General features: G+C 36.1%; 1 long non-coding RNA gene across 1 annotated transcript; it reads right to left on the bottom strand.

Annotated features, from left to right (window-relative positions):
- Positions 1 to 11,066: 11,066 nt before the first annotated feature.
- Positions 11,067 to 14,262, bottom strand: LOC126893394 (uncharacterized). The gene is made up of 3 exons (XR_007701163.1): positions 13,823 to 14,262; positions 13,108 to 13,261; positions 11,067 to 11,489 (listed from the first exon to the last, which is right to left on the bottom strand). It is a non-coding gene; the product is annotated as an uncharacterized LOC126893394 (long non-coding RNA).
- Between the last annotated feature and the right edge of the window lie 5,660 nt (positions 14,263 to 19,922).

Below are 19,922 nucleotides of genomic sequence, written 5' to 3'. Positions count from 1 at the left end.
AAAAAGCCGTTCAGATTCTTCGTTGAAGCAGAACGCAGTGAATTCATTATTTTTCTTTATGTGATGTATAAGTTTGCATGCATATCCTCTTCTTCGATGATTAGGTAAAGTGTATACGTATTCTAATACTCTTGGTACATCATGTTGTCCAAGTGGATCAAAGTCACGTTTCGATAGGAGTACAAATGATGCTGGTACTCCGCTGACATAAAGGATGTAGCAGGTAACTTTTGTGTTTGTCATCCATTGATCAATAAGTATATCATCTACATTTAACTGCTTAATTTTTCTGACTGCGTTCGGACCTCTGAACAACTCAATTTTTTCCATCTTGCTTCATCGATTGATTGAATGATACTGATTTTTGCTTTATTCATTCTATCATGTATCTGCGAATTTTGCAGGAGTGGGGGAACGTCATAGTATTCTATCGTGTATCTGTGAATTTTGCAGGAGTGGGGGAACGTCATAGTATTCTATCGTGTATCTGTGAATTTTGCATGAGTGGAGGAACGTCATAGTAGTCTACACCGAAGGTTTATATATCATATAAACATAAAACTAGATGACAAATGTAGCCTCCTATATATTGAATAGACGATTATTTAACTATAAAAGTAAAATATCAAACTGTAAAAAAAAACAATAATATTACCTGACTTTCCGTAGATAAAATATTGTATGCAACTATTCAGTCAATTACATAAAAATAATACGCATTTTTCTGAAAAGACTTGTACATGAGATGTTTGCAGGTTTGGCCACAGCGTAAGAATGGTATATGCTCATTGTAGGAATGTATGATTGGAGGGAGATCGAGGATGTTTGTTGGTCATACTGTAAGAATGGTATATGTTCATTGTAGGAATGTATGATTGGAGGGAGATCGAGGATGTTTGTTGGTCATACTGTAAGAATGGTATATGTTCATTGTAGGAATGTATGATTGAAACGAAGATACGATATAGTGCCGTTTTGGCAATGTCTTATTCACGTCACGTCATTCACGTTACGTCATTCACGGTAAAATATCACGTTAAAGAGGTACACTGTTAGGATGGTTTAAAGATAAATAGTCTATACCATTAGGGAATAGAGTGTAGCAGAGACCATTAGAGGCCATTAGAAACCATCAGGTCACGTTATTTACGTCGCGTGATTCACGTGACGTTATGCACGTCACGTTCTGTTAGGCACTGTCACGTTCTGTTAGGCACTATACGGAAAAGAAGAAGAAGAATTGGCAATTAATATTGAACGTTGACAGAAGAAGAATTGACAGTTGCCATCTGTGTCGCCACCGCTTTCATTTGATATCCCATACGTCAAAATCGGATCATTAGCCAAGAAGATATGTTGTAATGCCGTTTTGGCAATGTCAATTAGTTACGTGTTGCAGCCGACAGGTGGCATGATAAGATGAAGAACTGTGATAGGATGTTTGATGGTCGTACTGTAAGAATGGTATACGTTCTTCTAGAGGGCTTGGGCATAGTTACATGTTGCAGCCGACAGGTGGCATGATAAGATGAAGAATTGACCACAGCGTAAGAATGGTATATGTTCTTATAGAGGGTTTGGACATAGTTACATGTTGCAGCCGACAGGTGGCAGGATAAGATGAAGAACTGTGATAGGATGTTTGATGGTTTGGTCATACTGTAAGACTGGTATACGTTCTTCTAGATGGTTTGAGCATAGTTACATGTTGCAGCCGACAGGTGGCATGATAAGATGAAGAACTGTGATAGGACTAATATATCACCGTTTTGGCAGTGTTGCCATGTTTCTCCTTCCCTTCGATGTCTGTTGCGCTAAAATTAATAGCAACGAAGATATAGTGTCGTTTTGGCATTGCTGACATCTTTGTTTTTATGTTAACATATTCAATATCCCCTCTTTTTCCCAACGAGACCATATTCACACGAATTGGACCAATAGACACGAAGATATGATATAGTGCCGTTTTGTCATTGCTGACATCTTTGTTTATATGGTAACATGCCTTCCTCTTTCCAACAATATATGATCAGTCAGGTCGGAGACATGCTCTAATGCTCTTTTGCTAATGTCTTTGTGATTGCTCCTCTTTCGTTTAATGTCTTACATGTAATAAACGAACCAATAACAACGCAGATGGCAGATAGGTGCTTCATGGATAAGTGTCTTATTTGGCTTTCTGACTACACCCTGTATATTTTGCGATAAACGAAATAAAGAGGAGGCCATCTTGGAAGGCGAGGGTTTGTGACGTAGGTGGGCCTGGCTGTGTTCCCATTGGTCGTTGGGCGGGGCTTCGTTCTCATTGGTCGGTGATTGGGGCTAAGTTCTCATTGGTCGCTGGACTTTGATCTCATTGGTCCATGGGCGATGCTGTGGGTGGGCGAGGCTTCCTTCTCATTGGTCGGTGGGCAATCATTGGCCGGTGGGCAACCATTGGTCTGTGGGCGTGGCTTTGTGGTGGGCGTGGTCGGTGGGCGTGGCTTTGTGGTGGGCGTGGCTTGCGGTGGGCGTGGCTTTGTGGTGGGCGTGGCTTTGTGGTGGGCGTGGCTTGCGGTGGGCGTGGCTTTGTGGTGGGCGTGGCTTTGTGGTGGGCGTGGCGTGGGGCGTGGCAGATAAAATTTTTCCCACGCTGTCAAAATTTTCCCATGCCCAACCGACCCACACTCTGCATTCTTATTCGATTTTCAGTTTATGTTCATTCTGAAGAGACTTGGTCTTAACTTGTATGTTTATCTATTCTTCTTAAGTTTTACTATTTTATTGTTCTGATAATGATGGTAACTTCTTGGATATCAGTCCTATTGAAATATTGTAGCTTTTGAATTCGCCAAGGGATTATTCTGTTTAGGCATCAGCTTTCCTGGGAACTCATTTTTTTGTTTGTATGTAACTTGAGTCAGGATCGATATCCTGTTCTCTGTGAGTAACTAGGTAACATTCTCATAATCTGCAGTTTCTTTGGAAATTGATTATAAGAGTTATTAATCTTTGACTTCTTGAGTTATTTCATTAGTGATGACTTCGAAATATTGGTTGGCTTCTTCTGGCTATTCTTATTAATCTGTTGTAGCTATAGCTATAGTTAGAGAATCCCAGAATAATGTTGGGTTATTACTGTACTGATTTATTTATTTGTGAACTATTACGCGAATTGACTTTTAATTATTATTAAATAAATAAAAGACTTACTTGAAATTGTTTAATTTATAACACTTACAATTTAACACTTAATTTTACAACAGTATATCTAATTTATTTTACACTTACATACTAACTTATTTAATTCATTTGCAAATATTTATTTATCTACTTTAAAAATACATTTCAAACCCGTTCACAAAAACGTAACAATATAATATCGCGTCGAAATTAGTAACTGACTGACTGCTGCTTAAAAATCATCCACTTATATAGATACGGCTCTGCTTCGAGAACATTTGGAACGCCTGAGGCAGGTCTCCGCCTATCATCGGGAAAATTCTGGATTAGCGGAGACATTACTCGTCGATGACGTGTCGTCGTTGTTTGTTGACTGCTAGGGGCAGGGCCGGCCTCAGTTAGAAATTCGTCACATTGCCCCCTCCTTAATAGATGGTTCCTCCTGGAACCTTGTCAGGACTGGAACTGGATGCTGGTATCGGCAACTGGACCCTCTTTTACAACTCCCAGTTGTATAAAAGTGACAGGGGACGGTCTTCGCTCCGCACCAGTAACAGACCAACACCTGGACCTCGGTGTCTTGGAAAATTTCTTCTACCATATTTCGGATAACTCTCCAGTCTAATTGGCTGCATTCTAACTTTTGCATGGCCAACTTTTGCACGTCGGACTCCAACACGTGCTCTCTCAATTGAATTAATGCATCCCATACATCTTGGTAGGTAGGTTGGTCATGGACAGTGTCTTTTGTTACCAGATAGAATAGGTAACGTGATGCATCTTGGAGTTTCAATGCTTTGCCAGGAGCTGGCAGTTGGCATTGAAGTTCTGTAACTCGACCAAACTTCCTGCGGAAGGCGGATGCCAACCCTCGTGCGTCTTTGATACTGGCCGGGATGGTATGGGCCAGTGAATAGTCATGGGGAAGTGCGAGTAGATCTCGCTTTTCTTCAGTGGTAACACCATGTCTCGCTTTACCGGTACCTCCGTAAGCCCCCATGAACTCTTCAAACGTGAGGTCAGGTATTTCTCGAACTTGGTTGACTTCTACTTCTTCATCTACGTCGTGGTCTCCCTCGTATGGCGCCATCCGGTTATGGTGGACTATCATCGGCTTTCCCCTAGGAATCTTGCTTATTCGGTAGATAACGTCATTAATTTTCTTGACAATGACGTACGGACCTTCCCAGAACTGCTGCAACTTGGGAGAACAACCTGTTCGCTTCTTTGGATTATAAAGCCAGACTTTGTCGTTCTCCTTGAAACATCCCTTCTCGACTTGGGTATCGTATCGTTTCTTCATTCGGTCGCTAGCGATCTGAAGATGGGAACGGACCAACTCATGTATATCGTCCATTCTTCTTCGCAATTCATTCACGTAATCCTCACCAGCAACATCTTCTCCAGGTCGACATCCAAACTCTAGATCACAGGGTAGACGCATCTCACGTCCAAATAAGACTTTTGCTGGTGTTTGGCCCGTTAATTCATTAACAGCAGATCTATAGGTAGGATTCAGAAGGTACTGGTCCCAGTCTGGTTGATGATTGGACACCATCTTTGTCAAATACTTGCCGACGGTCCTATTCATACGCTCCACCATTTCATCCGATTGTGGGTGATAGGCCGTAGTTCTTGTCTTCTTCATGCCTAGTCTATCACAAATTACCTGAAATAGATCGCTCTCAAAGTTCCTTCCTTGGTCACTATGGATCTCCAGAGGCACTCCGAATCGGCTGATGCAGTCTTTGATTAACACATCTGCAATAGTGGCGGCCTTCTGGTCTGGAATTGCGTAGATCTCAACCCATTTCGTGAAGTAATCCATTACCACCAACATGTATTTGCATCCATTGTCACTTTCTGGAAATGGCCCGGCAATATCCAAAGCTATTCTTTCAAACGGACTTCCAACATTGTACTGTCTCATAGGAGCCTTTCTTTTCCGGTAGGGTTCGTTACTTGTAGCACAGGTAGTACATTTCTTACACCAGTCCTTCACATCGTCGGAACTATTCATCCAATAAAATCGTTCCCGAATTCTCTGAAGGGTTTTCTTTACACTTAAATGACCTCCTGATGGACTGTCGTGTAACTGACGAAGTACTTCGGCTACTCTGCTCTTTGGAATCACCAACTGTGTTCTCCTCGCTGAACCATCATCATTTCCCATTACTCGTTTAAGCAAGCTGTCTTCCAAGATAAATGAGTCCCACTGGGCCCAATACGTCTTAACTACTGAGCCTAGACTTGATATTTCTTGCCAAGATTGTCGACGATTTTCTTCTTTCCATTTTCGAATCTTCTGTAAAACTGGATCTTTTTCTTGTTCTTCCTTGATCTTGGTAGGCGTCCACTCGTCGTTAACCACTGTTGTTCTTAGTACTGCTGCTTCCTTTGACTCTGTTTTGTTGCAATGGGAACACTCTGCTGAGCACGGCCTTCTAGATAAAGAATCAGCGTTCCTGTGGCTAACTGCGGCCCGATGCTCAATTTTCAAATCATATTCTTGAAGTCGTTCAATCCATCTGGCTATCTGACCCTCTGGATTCTTAAACTGCATTAACTATTTAAGGGCGGCATGGTCGGTTCGGATTAGAAACTTCCTTCCATAGAGGTATTGATAGAAGTGTTCCACCGATTTTACTACTGCTAGAAGTTCTCTTCTCGTGACGCAGTAATTTCGTTCAGATTTTGAAAGCACTTTACTAAAATATCCAAGGACTCGTTCCTGTCCTCCTTGAATCTGCGACAGCACCCCTCCAATTCCCACATTACTTGCATCCGTATCTAAGATGAACTCTCCTTCTGGCAGTGGATACCCTAATATTGGTGCTGTAATTAAATGCCTCTTCAAAGTTTCAAAGGCCGTTTGGCAGTCTCCATCCCAGCAATAATCCCTTGCTTCCTCTGTAAGTCGCGTTAATGGCTTAGCGATATCTGCAAACTTCTTAATGAACCTCCGGTAGTATGTACATAGTCCCAGAAAACTTTTCACTTGATGTTTATCAGTTGGTTCAGGCCATTCCTTAATGGAATCGATTTTTCCTTTATCCACGGCCACTCATTCTTTGCTGACTATATGACCTAAATAATTGACTTTACTTGGGCTTGACTTTACTTGACTTTACTTGGCATTTCTTGGGGTTTAACATTAACTGGGCAGATTTAAGTCGATTAAAAACGTCTTCTAAATTCTTAAGGTGGTCCTCAAACGTCTCCCCCAAAACGATTATGTCGTCTAAATACACCAGGCACGTTTTCCAAGATAACCCTCTCAACACATTTTCCATAAGCCTCTCAAATGTCGCAGGAGCATTACAGAGTCCAGACGGCATAACTTTGAATTCCCATAATCCAGATCCTGTCGTGAAGGCCGTCTTCTCCTTGTCCACTGGGTCCATTTCTACCTGCCAATATCCAGACTTCAAGTCCAACGTAGAAAACAACTTACTTCCAGCTAATGTGTCCAACGTGTCGTCGATCCGAGGCAGAGGATAACTATCTTTCTTGGTAGCATTGTTCAACAAACGGTAGTCCACACAAAACCTCGTAGTTCCATCTTTCTTCTTGACAAGGACCACTGGAGAGACCCATGGGCTCGTAGAAGGTTCTATCATTCTTCATTTCTTGAACAATCCTTTCAGCTTCCTCTCTCTTCGCCTGTGGTAATCGTCGAGCTGTTTGACGAATTGGCCTAGCGGTACCAGTGTCAATTTTATGTTTGACAACTGTCGTTCTTCCTGTCTTTCCTCCTTTCGGTACAAATATGTCACGATATTGCCTAAGAAATTCCCTTAATTTCCTTTTTTCCATTTGATTTAGAGATTGGCCTGCAACTGCAACCATTTGGTAGAACTTGTCGTTGGAATTATCTGATGTTGTCGTCTGACGGATTATGGACGTCACGGGTACACAAGTTCCTACTTTTGTCTCCTTCTTAATGTCACTGGGTAGTCATTGACATTAATCAATCTCACGGGAATTTCTTTAGCAGAAGTAACCAATTCCTTTCCAATTATGATTCCTCGGCCAACCTCCTCGTCGTGGTTCCATGGCTCCATCATAACAGGTGTTCCTTCTTCTACAATTCCCTGTAGTCGCGCTACGATGATCGTTTCACTCCTCGCAGGCACAACTGTATCTTCTTTAATGGCTGCTAGCACAGTGCTGTCATCATGTGGATGAAGAAATACCTCCTCGTTGCCAACTTTGATTACCCTATTCTTAAAATCCAATTGAAATCCATGTAAATTCATTACGTCCATTCCTAATATAACATCTTCTGCGATATCTGCAACTATGACGGTATGGACGAACTTTTCTGCTCCAATCCCTAATTGTATCTGGATTTCTCCGTGGGTGTTGGCATTTTCACCTGTGGCAGTCCGCAGTCGCAACCTCGTTGGTACGAGTTTCTTATGGCTGTTTACAATTGACGGTCGAATAATGGTCCTGGTCGCTCCGGTACCCACCAACAATGTATACTTTTTGCCATTTATTTCTCCATCTACATATACACTATCCTCACGACATTTCAAAGAAGCTATTAGTATTAGATGGTCTTTAGAGGAGTTCTGAGTCGAGGCTGCCCTCCTAGGGTCTGTGCGTTCTCTTATTTCCTGCTGGCGAGTTTCTTGATTTGCCTTCTTCCTTAAACTCCGTGCGTGCCCATTTTCACCACAATTGCAGCCATTCATGGTCTTCGTTTTCTTCGATGTAAAGCCTTTCACCATATTTACCAGCTGGTCAAGTTTGTCTTCATCCTCTTCTTCTTTCACAGTTCGAACTGCACTGTACTCACCAGAGGCTTGCGTAGCTGATTCGAACTCGAGGGCCGCGGACTGACGAGCTAATCGCAGTGTTCTCTGCATTTCAACATCACGAAGACCATCCATAAATGTTTGAACAGCCAATATTTCCCTCATGTCTTCGGGAGCTGTTGGATAAGCGAATCGTACTAGCCTGGCAATATCTAGCTCATATTCTTGAAGAGCTTCATCTTTCTTTTGTCGTCGGTTTTTAAGCCGCGCCTGATAGACATACTCCAAATGTTCGTGCCCATAACGCATGTTTAGTCTCTTCATGAGTTGTTCAAAATCATTCGTCTCCTCTACAGCTATGGTCTGGAGTACATCCAAAGCCTCTCCTCGAAGAGCAATAACCAGATTTACAGCTTTGTCTTTTTCAGACATCCGTTCGCCCTTGAAACTGTTTCAAATTGTTATTTATAACTGTTCCATGACGACTTTCCGTCGAAATTTGGCACCTTAACCCGAGCATGACCCACACTCCCTTCAACTATCGACCGTGGCTCCAATTTGTATTTGGTTTCATCATTTTTAATGTCTGTTAAGATGGGTTCTACCACTTTGTCCACTTTTTCCGTTTCCTCCAGTTTCTTTTCTATTTCCTTGATCTGTTCTTCAAAAGTAGATTTTATGGACGATATCTTGTCGTCAAAATCCGAAGTGACTTTAGAGATCTCGTTAGTCATTTTGCTGTCAAGGGATGAAATATCACCCGAAACTTTCTTCTCTAACGATGCAATGTCTGTCGAAACTTTCAAAACATCCGAGGAAACTTGGGAAATTTCACTAGAAACCTTTTTCTCTAACGATGTAATGTCTGTCGAAACTTGGGAAATATCACCAGAAACTTTGTTCTCTAACGACGTAATTGACGAAATCAAAGCAGCATGCTTGTCTTCAAACAAATAGGTTTCTGGATCTTGACCCTCCTCTTGAAGAGCGTTCTTTAGACGTTCGACTAGATCAGCCTTTTTCCCAGTAGAACTCAGGTCCCTTTCTTCTAATTCAAGTCTCAGGTCTGCAAATTTTAGCTTACACAAGGTAGACATGATCACAAACTTTATTTATTACGATTTATATTTTATTTATTTTTAAAAGATTCAACACTATATTTAAGTCGAAAATTTGTGTTGATTTTATCCACTTCTGATCACCAGTTGTTGGGTTATTACTGTACTGATTTATTTATTTGTGAACTATTACGCGAACTGACTTTTAATTATTATTAAATAAATAAAAGACTTACTTGAAATTGTTTAATTTGTAACACTTACAATTTAACACTTAATTTTACAACAATATATCTAATTTATTTTACACTTACATACTAACTTATTTAATTCATTTGCAAATACTTATTTATCTACTTTAAAAATACATTTCAAACCCGTTCACAAAAACGTAACAATATAATATCGCGTCGAAATTAGTAACTGACTGACTGCTGCTTAAAAATCATCCGCTTATATAGATACGGCTCTGCTTCGAGAACATTTGGAACGCCTGAGGCAGGTCTCCGCCTATCATCGGGAAAATTCTGGATTAGCGGAGACATTACTCGTCGATGACGTGTCGCCGTTGTTTGTTGACTGCTAGGGGCAGGCCGGCCTCAGTTAGAAATTCGTCACAATAAGTTAACTTCTGTTATGTCAACTATTCAATTGGGACCCTTAGATAGATCTTCCGTTGCATCTGATGCAAATCTGATGATCAGTTGAGTTAGTTCATAGGACCCAATGTGTAGTCATTGTTAGTGCATTTGGTACTTGATTGTAGTGTTGATCAATAAATCTGCCTGGTTGTTCCACCTTGGATATGCTTCAATTCAAATCTGTTGTCCACTGTCGGATAGATATAGGATAAAAGACTTGCTACAATCAAATTTGTTGTCTTGTCAATAACTCTTATATTTATTTTGGTTTATACTGTGGTCTATGTTTTGGTTTATTGCGAATTGGCTACGAAATCTACTGATTGTTCACTTTGGAATGCTTCGATAAAAATCTGTTGTCCATCGATGGAACAATTTTGTACTACTCGTCCCATTCGACAATTTTTTTTGAGATTAGAATGTATCGTAAGTGAGTAATATGGCAAAGGGTTATAATAAACCTTAAGTATGTATGTTGGTACCATATGTAATATATTGGGCATTTACGCAACCCCATTTACATGACTCATAATTTGCGGTTAGGTATAATCGATTAAGTCGTAATATAGATGTAAGTATGCGTAAGTTAGTCGTTGTATAGGTTATATTTAGTTTGCATTTGAGAATAGTGTTTTTATGGTGTTCTTGTTGACTATAATTTGGGGTTTTATTTAAATCTACTAAATCAACTTGAACACAATTTGGTCTTTAGGATATAAGTCACAGAGTACTGGTTCTGTGCCGTTAACATAGTTTAGTTTATAGTACTACACTACTGTCAGATTCTTATTATATTTTAGATATTTGTTTTATTCACGCCTGTGTTGGATCCCACAGCGTGTGATTTTTCTCTATGAATACTGCTATTGAGTATTTATATGTGTATATATGTATGGAAAAAAATGTTCCTTAGATCAATTTTTTCTCCAAGTAAAGGGGGAATGTAACGATAAGTTCATCGTTACCCCTAATAACACAAAACATTCCATGAATGTTCCTAGAATGTACTCACAGGACATTCCAAACATTCCTGGAATGTCCCCAAATGCACACGAATGTCCCTGGAAAGTCCCTGGAATGTGCTGTGTCAGCATTTTAAATATTCTTAGAATGTTCTGTTGGAACATTCCATGAATGTCTACGAATGTTCTTTGGACATTCACAGTATATGTTTTAGACTGAATGTCTTGTTGGAACATTCCATGAATGTTCTTTGGACATTCACAGTATATTTTTTAGACTGAATGTCTTGTTGGGACATTCCATGAATGTTGGAACATTCCATGAATGTTCTTTGGACATTCACAGTATATTTTTTAGACTAAATGTCTTGTTGGAACATTCCATGAATGTCTACGAACGTTCTTTGAACATTCACAGTATATTTTTTAGACATTCTCTGAAATATATCGTCAGTGCTGTGACAATACTTCCTATATCTTTTTTCATGAGGTTTGCAGGAGACGAAAAACATTTTTTAAGGTCACCTCCTGTTTGCATACGTAAGTTCTGGCTTGTTTTGTAGTAAATAGATAGTTAAATTTACTGCAAAACAAGTCAAAAAATATATGAAAACAGGAGGTGGCCCAAACAAGTTTTTAGTCTATCTTACAAATCTCATGAAAAAACAGATAGGAGGTATTGTCACATCACTGACGATATGTGGCCATACCAAATAATGCATGCTTGATAAATATAAACATTTTTATTGCAAAAAATCTTTTCATACATTTTTTTAATGTAATTTACTGATATTCCTATAAAAAAATGTGTCACATTTGCTTTGTAAACCTTTCTTTTGCCTTTCATAGCCACATATTCCATTTCCTTCCTGGTTTTTTGTAGACCACTTCTCTCAGCTGATTCTAAAAGAAAATAAAATAAATGGTAATTTTTCTATCCTTTACAATTAACAATCAGAAGAAATATTTACAGGTAATAATATGCATATAATAATAATAATAAAATAAATAATAAATTAAATAATATTTAAATAAATAATAAATAATATTTAATAAAGAAAATAATAAAACATTTTGTATTTTGACAACGACGTCCGATGTGGAAGTAGAAACCATAATAAAGTTATTTTTTCAAGTAAATTCTGGCTTATTTCCCCATTAAAATAGTTACAATAATTACAAAAATGCCACAAAGAAATAGCTTTTTCACAAACTAATAAGTATTTTGTTTTATTATATTTATTGTTTTTATTATTTACTTTAACTTAAGATTATAACTTAATTCTTGTTTTCTATTTCTGATGTTTTTATTTATTTGCATTCAACATTAATCTGTTTTCTTGTATAATCTACTTCGCAATAATTATGTGATATATTGGACTTAAAATGAATTCAAAAATTTTTTGTAATTGGGCAACAATGTCAACTTAGATCTCTGATGTAGATAATGAAGAACAACGGTATCTACAGTTGGAAAAATGAAAGAATAGGGCTTTTCATCAATTGTCATTTGTTTCGAGCTTCTGGCATGTGTCACATAATATTAATATATCTATGTCATATGTCTTTGGTTTGTATCTATTATTGTATATACCAATAACGTATGTCGTAGATATATTAATATTATGTGACACATGACAAAAGCTCGAAACAAATGACTGTGAATGAAAAGCCCTATACCCATGAACGATCACATCAATCACTTATGTTGTATTTGCTATCTTTTTCTATTTTAGAACAAATAGAAAATGATATAAAAACATTAAAAATAAAAAACTGGAGAAAAAAAGCATGAAACAGATCAGAGTGGAGAAGAATCCTGGAACAGGCCAAGACCCAGAAAGGGCTGTCGAGCCAATGATGATGATGATCTTTTTCTATAGGTAACAAACGTTTGTGATTTATAGAAAAAGACAGCAAATAGGGCTTTTCATCAACTGTCATTTGTTTCGAGCTTCTGTCATGTGTCACATAATATTAATATATCTACGTCATACGTCTTTGGTTTGTATCATTGGTATATGCCAATAACTTATGACGTAGATATAGTAATATTGTGTGACACATGACAGAAGCTCGAAACAAATGACTGTGAATGAAAAGCCCTATACAAAATAAGTGATTGATGTGATCGTTCATGGTTATAGGGTTTTTCATTCAGTCATTTGTTTCGAGCTTCTGTCATGTGTCACATAATATTAATATATCTACATCATACGTTATTGATATAATCAATGATACAAACCAAAGATGTATGACGTAGATATATTAATATATGTGACACATGACAGAAGCTCGAAACAAATGACAATGAACAAAGCCCTATATTGCTTTTCATCGATTGTCATTTGTTTCGAGCTTCTGTCATATGTTATATAATCTGTGTATAATATTAATACAACACGGATTATACGACATATGACAGTAGCTCGAAACAAATGACTGTAAATGAAAAGCCCTATTCTTTAATTTTTCCAACTGTATATTGTAATTGTATTATTAATTGGGTTAAGCATATTACCTGTGTGATATAAGCTATTGGAACAGCACAGTCTCTCAAACGGTTGAAAGTGAAGTTCTGTCAATATCTTTTTCTAAAAAATGTTTTGAACATACTGCTCTATTAACAAATCTGATCAATACTTCATGCCTTCTTCGCAGGATCTTCTGGAAAGCTAAAAATACAAAATATATGCATTACTGAGCATTATTAACAAATTTTAGTTTTAAATAAAAAATATGATTAATGAACTCACAAAATATTATAAAAAGCAGCTTAGAAATTGTTTATTAGTATAGTCGTTTCCCTAGCCACAACTGGCTAGTGATTTTAGTAGGTAATTTTTTTGTTTTTGGCCATTTTTGCCAAAATTACTAACTATTTAGTTATTTTTTTGCCAATTTTACCAAATTGTCAAAATTATTTACTAAAATCACTAGCCAGTTGTGTCTGAGACTAAGTTTAGCGAACCGACTGTACTATTCATACTGTGTATTCATTAGTTGGTACTATTATAGTGTGTGGTCTACCATCCTGTTTATAAACGCATACATTAGCAAAAACGCAAAAAAAAATTTAATTTTACAAATAATCCGTTTGTTATTATCTCTATTTACCTACTATTTTAATTAGGAATAAGCAAGTTTGTGGCTTATTCGCAATTATTAAAATAATAAATGGATATTTTCTGAAATAGGGGCATGCCTTTGTTTACATATTTGCATAATATACTAACCTTTGAAACATTATTCCTGCAGATTTTTTATCTACATTGCTTCTGCTACTCCAACTGATTTTATGCACTATATTAATAATACTATTAAAGTTATTATAAAAGTATCCGAATTAAAAAATATTCTTAAAAAGCACAAATAAAAACAAACAACGATCACGCACGGCAAGGTGGCCAAGGCAAGATGCATGTCAAGATGGCCGAACCGAAGTCTGAAGTGAGGTCATTGGTCGTTTTTAGTCACGTGATGCCCTCTCTAAGCACCATGCACAAATACATGCGCCGTGAATTTGAAAATGAACAGGAACATTGGTAGTATGTTCACAGAATGTCTTATGGTAACATTCCACGAATAATTTAATCAGATGTTCACCGAATGTTCCCTAAATGTCCAGGACATTCAAATATTGATAGAACTTTGGTAGTACATTCCTGGAATGTTGTGTGTTGTTAGGGACGATCTATGCAACTCCGAATATTAGTCAGATAGAACTTAATAGTATGCAACCAAGTATGCAGCTGGTTGTTTGAGGTATTGCGTTGATTTTGGGTACGATTCGATGAAATATTTGGTAACATTGGAATTGGGAAGTTGACAATCTGTCGAGGAATTTCCGCCGAACGTGGTTGACAGAAGTGAAAAACCTTCACTCTTTTGAAGGATTTGGTAGAAAGAACATCTTCATTGACCGGTGATTTTAGAATATAATTTATATTGGAAATTATTTTTGGAGAATAAGTTAAGTTAGAAGTTGTGTTTTTGGGTTTGGTGAAGTTTAGGAGAGGAGTTTCGTTGGTTTTATTGGATCACCGGGTATGTAGAAATATTTTTTTCTTCTAATTTTTTCCCTTAAAAAAAACATAACCATCTTTATCCTTCCTAATACTAGATCTATATTATATTAAAATAACTGTTATATTTCAACAATTAGATTTTCAATACTTCAATACTTCTAATCTACGTTCTACAGATAAAAAAAGTTCTAAGAATTAAATTTTCACTCCAAATAAGTTTGAAATCAATGATATTTTCATTCTCTCTTTTATCTAATTCTATAAAGTAATCTTTTGTTGTAAAATACATATTTTAGTTGTTCAAATACTCCCTTACATATCTAAAAATGCCGGTTTAAAATCAAGGTCGTACTACAGTCAATGATACTTCAAGTACATACATCAAAACTTCACTTTTTATTTAGATTTTTTTATTGTCAGTTCTTATAAGGTTGTGCACCTTTTTGTATAGGCCCCTTGTCATGTGTACTAAGAGGAAACCAGCTGATCACAGTTTTTGTTTTCTTTTAGTCACTGGAGGAGAAGTAGAAGATTAAGTCAAATTGGATACTTTAGTTACTGTAATTATAGAATAAACAATCATTTTGGGGTTTCTTTTGGTTTGGATTTGGATGAATGTTGGATTATTTTTTGTTTTTTTTTAATAGACGATTTTTCCGGTACTAGGAAGTACCTCCTTGTCGTACCTGCTCGTCGTACTTCCTTGTTGATGAGAAGTACCCCACTAAGGTTGGGAAAACCGGAGGATACCTTACTTGGCTCTCCCCTCATCAACCTAATCGGAGTTTGTAGAAGCGACAAGTTTTTATACTAAAATTTACATTTTCAATTCTCTTAAATAATATTTTTCAATTTTAATATTTTTTTTCAATAACTTTAAATAAATAACTTTAATAATAATCAGTCGTGTGATGGATGAAGTTAAGTTTAACGTTTGAGTTAAAGTTAAGATAACTCTCAGGAATAACGTGCTCATAACTGTATAGGTAAAATTTGGTGTGATGTATCGCTCCCAGTTATGAAATAGTTATATCATCAACGTTATATTAGAAAGAAGTTTTGAGGAACAAATTTTGAAGTAACAAAGAGAACCTTATGTACAAATAATACAAGTTGGAGTGAGCGCGAGAGATTGTTCCGAACATACCCGTCGTCGGCTACTGCCGATGACCGACCAGCAAACAGCTGTTTGGGTTCCTTGGTGTTTCTAAGTTGCTTTCAAACGGTAGATAGAAACAGGGTTGCCAGATTGGTGTATTTTCCCAAAATTTTGGGTTAATTTGAAAGCGTCTATTGAAATTTTTCTAAGCAGAAATTGTAGTGGGATTTTTTGGGGGCGGAAAATTATGGATGATTTTAAGGGGTCATGGTAAATTAAATTTGCGAATGTACATAGAACTGTATATTATACTCCCATATAATCGAAGACGATAGGAACTATGAATTATTTCCATGGCCCTCGTTGATATTGTAGTATGAATTTTGCTTTACTGTTCTCTTCATTTGACTAATAATTTATTAAAATGCGGCAACAATTTAAATTTGGGGACTTTGGGGTATTTGAGCTTCAATTTCAGGGAATTTCAGTTTCTAAGTGGGGGATTTATAAAATATCATCTGGCAACTCTGGATAGAAAGCTCAGTAGGTACTTAAAATAAAATTTCAACTTATATCGCTCGATTTGATTTTGTATAATTTTTAAAATTGTATTACCGTTCTATTCTTAATTATTAAATTACTAGCTTCTAAATTCACTTGATTTCTGTCTAAAAACAAGTCAAAAGATGAACCTAACCTTGCATAACTACAGAGTTATCTCATAACTTGAGGTTTAACGTCGCGTTATAAAGTGACCAGATAACTCAAGAACTGTCAAGAAATAACGCAAATAGTTAAGTTAAGTATGATACATCACACCAATTCGATGGTTATAACATAACTACAGGATAACTTTACGTTAACGATAACTTCGGTCATCCATCACAGGGCAGAATATAAATTCATTTTTCTAAAACCTATTTACTTTATAATATTCAATATTTTTTAACAAATTTTATCTTTCACTTTGTTTCAAATTTATTTAAAATAGTTTGAAGGTTATAAACCATCTTGTAAGGGTGTTGTATACAATATCTTGTGTTTATTTCCTTATTTCATAACTTTTATTTCAGTTATCAGGTATTGTACTCAGGTCTATCACTTCCAGTCAGACACGAAATTGTCAACTGATAATTTAACAACATTAACCTTTATCTACACGCGCTGGCGTATTTTGTACGCCAGATATAAGAATTCTACTGCAAATATATTTAAAAATTTAATTTTTGACCTTGTTTATCTCTCTAACCTATCACTGGAATGTGCTTTACAATTTGGTTTTAGTTTCGTTATAATCGACGTTCTGGGAAGATCGTAATTTACAGTTTATTATTTGTTGTTTCCGGTGGTGGACAATATACGCCTCGATTATATTAATATAAGGGGTAATATAAGTACATATTTCAATTGTTTTTTAGTCATTATGGCACAAAATATATTTTTCTTTATAAACAATACTTTTTCTCCTGTAAAAAATCACATTTCAAAAATATTTTATTAGTAATTTTATTTATCATTGAATCCAGTTATTCCATGATTCCAGTTATAAATCCCAATTGGCTTACTGAGAAGGAAGTCCAAGTATTCACTGATGCCGAATAAGATTTATAACAAACAAATTCGCTGTTTTTAAGTGTATTTTCTTGTGGAGTATAAAGTACGCCACGCGTGTATTTATGTTATAACTTGATGCGCGGGTAGTTAAAGGTTAATGATACATTTTGTTCAGGTACATACCTATTTAAACCAATTAACTGTCCTTGTATAATAAATTCAATCAATATTTTTTTTCTCTATTGTAAAACCTGCATTATTGGCAGGAGCGTACTATTCCAGTACGTCAGATGCTTAGTTAGATTGTACAAATTTGTATACAGTTTCAGCGAGAAAATTTCGGAACATTGCATTGACCACATGTACGGTTGAACTGCATTTAACATAGTTGACCAATATAAAACTTCGACACATAGAAATCCATACCACGTTGAAAGACATTGGGGGCTATGCTGTATCATTTACGTAAACCGATTACGTACGGTAAACTCGAATTACAGGCTGTAATCTTGTGTGTAAAATCGGTATGCTGTATCAATGATATCCAAGGGGTTGCCTACCTTCGTATGTAATTTCTTTTAGGTAAATGCACGCGTAAACGTAATTTTAAACTTTTCTAAACAAAAATTACTTGCCGTTTAGTTTGGTTATGTGAAAATGTTTATGTTATATTAATAAATATTGTTATTTTTATTTGTGAAACAAAGTTGTTTGTGTGATAGACTTGTATTTGATATTTAGTTTAATTGGTTTAGTGTTTAATTTTTAAGTGATTTTATAGTTGTTTAGTACTTCAATATATTATATCATAAAATGAATTTTTGTTTTTGTTCTAAGTAGCTTTGACTATTTCCTACTAACACTACATCATCAGGATACAGTAAGTACCAGGGAATTTAAAGTTGTGCTCACAACGAGGCGCCGACCCTCGCTCCCTGGTATCCCTCGTACCATATCATGGATCGCCCGATGCATTATGTTAAATGCGATGAGATCGTTCACGAAAATGAAGAGTAGTAGAATACTCTGTTCTAGGCGAGGATACCATCCTTTGGTCTCCTTAGTGAGTGCACCCTTACCCTGCTAGGCCTGGATCCCACGTACCAAAAAAAAGTTGATTAATAGCAAGCTGAAAATTTGCTAATAGGGCTTTTCATCAATTGTCATTTGTTTCGAGTTCCTGTCATATGTTATATAATATTAATATAGGGCTTTTCATTCAGTCATTTGTTTCGAGCTTCTGTCATGTGTCACATAATATTAATATATCTATGTCATACGTTATTGGCATATCAGGGCCCCCGCTACCATATGTGCAAAGTGTGCAATGCACACGGGCGCCATCTTTTAGGGGCACCAAAACCCAGGGTAAAAAATTGCAAAATATTTGAAAAAAAAAACAAACAAAAAAAAACAAAAATTAATTTTAAAATAAAAGTTGAGAAATTAAATAGGATTACGTATAAATAGAAGAAAAACATGAGAAAAACAGAATACTTCGGCCATATAATAATTAGAGGACCTAAATTCCATCTACTTCGCCTTATAATACAAGAAAAAGTGGAGGGAAAGAGATGGATTGGTCAAAAATAACTTTCATGGTTGTGAAATGTTAGATAAAGAAGAGAAAGGTATAATAAATACACATAAAATTTTATTAGTAGGTATATTATCCAGTTACTGCCGATTCCTATATGCTAGGCTAGACCATATCGGAAGTCAGGCATTTTCATTTATTTTGTTATGATTTTATTATGTTTGTTTCATTTTGATATTTTAGTCTACAAATAATAATCCATTTACTCACGGTTTTTGCTGTGAATTTTAAAAAACCGCTTGCATTGAGATTATGAAATACACACTGGCATAGGTACCTACACATAATACACATAGCTAACAAGTCAAAGAAAAAAAGTGATATTGTGCCGATGTGTGCTTTTGCACTGGGGGTGGGTTCCACCCTTTCTCGGGGGTGAAAAACATACTTTCAAAATAAGCCTGGAATTGGATAAACTGAGTAATTCTAAGGAACTTTATTTCTATAGAATTTTTTCGCTAAGTTAATACTTTCCGAGTTATTTGCGGGTGAATATGTTCATTTTTTAATAAAAACCCTGTTAGACGGTTTTTCCAAAATAACCCAAAAAGTAAGTATTTTATCTAAAAAATGCTCCTATCAAAAAAATAGCTTACAAAAAGTTTAAAAAATAGCTGGCATATGAAATCTGTAAACCCAGTAGAAGCACAGTTGTAGCTAATGAAAAGTAGGTTCTTATTCTTCAAATTCCAAATCGAATAATTCAACGTGAAATAACCAAAAAATGAAGCACTTTTCGGGGAAAACTCATTAAAACTTTTTTAAAGTATTTAAAACAAGCTTTATATTTGTTCTTTAAAAAAGTTTCTAGCATCAAAAGTTAGCAAGTTATGCTCAAAATAAAGTTGGTCCTTTTTTGGTAAAAGAAATCTTTTGGACAAACTTTTGAAAAAAATTGCTTTTTTTTTAATAGCTTAAAAATTATTGGTGATATCGAAAATCTCAAGCAGTAAAAAATGTAGGTTTTTCTATTCTGAATATTTTGGATTTTTTGTTTTCCTGTAAAACAAAAATTTTTTAAGATATGGCTGTTCAAAATTTGGATACACCCGTGATTA

Source organism: Diabrotica virgifera, chromosome 10 (assembly GCF_917563875.1).
Source record: "Diabrotica virgifera virgifera chromosome 10, PGI_DIABVI_V3a".
NCBI classification, from domain to species: Eukaryota; Metazoa; Arthropoda; class Insecta; order Coleoptera; family Chrysomelidae; genus Diabrotica; species Diabrotica virgifera.
This window is presented reverse-complemented; position numbering and strand designations above follow the sequence as displayed.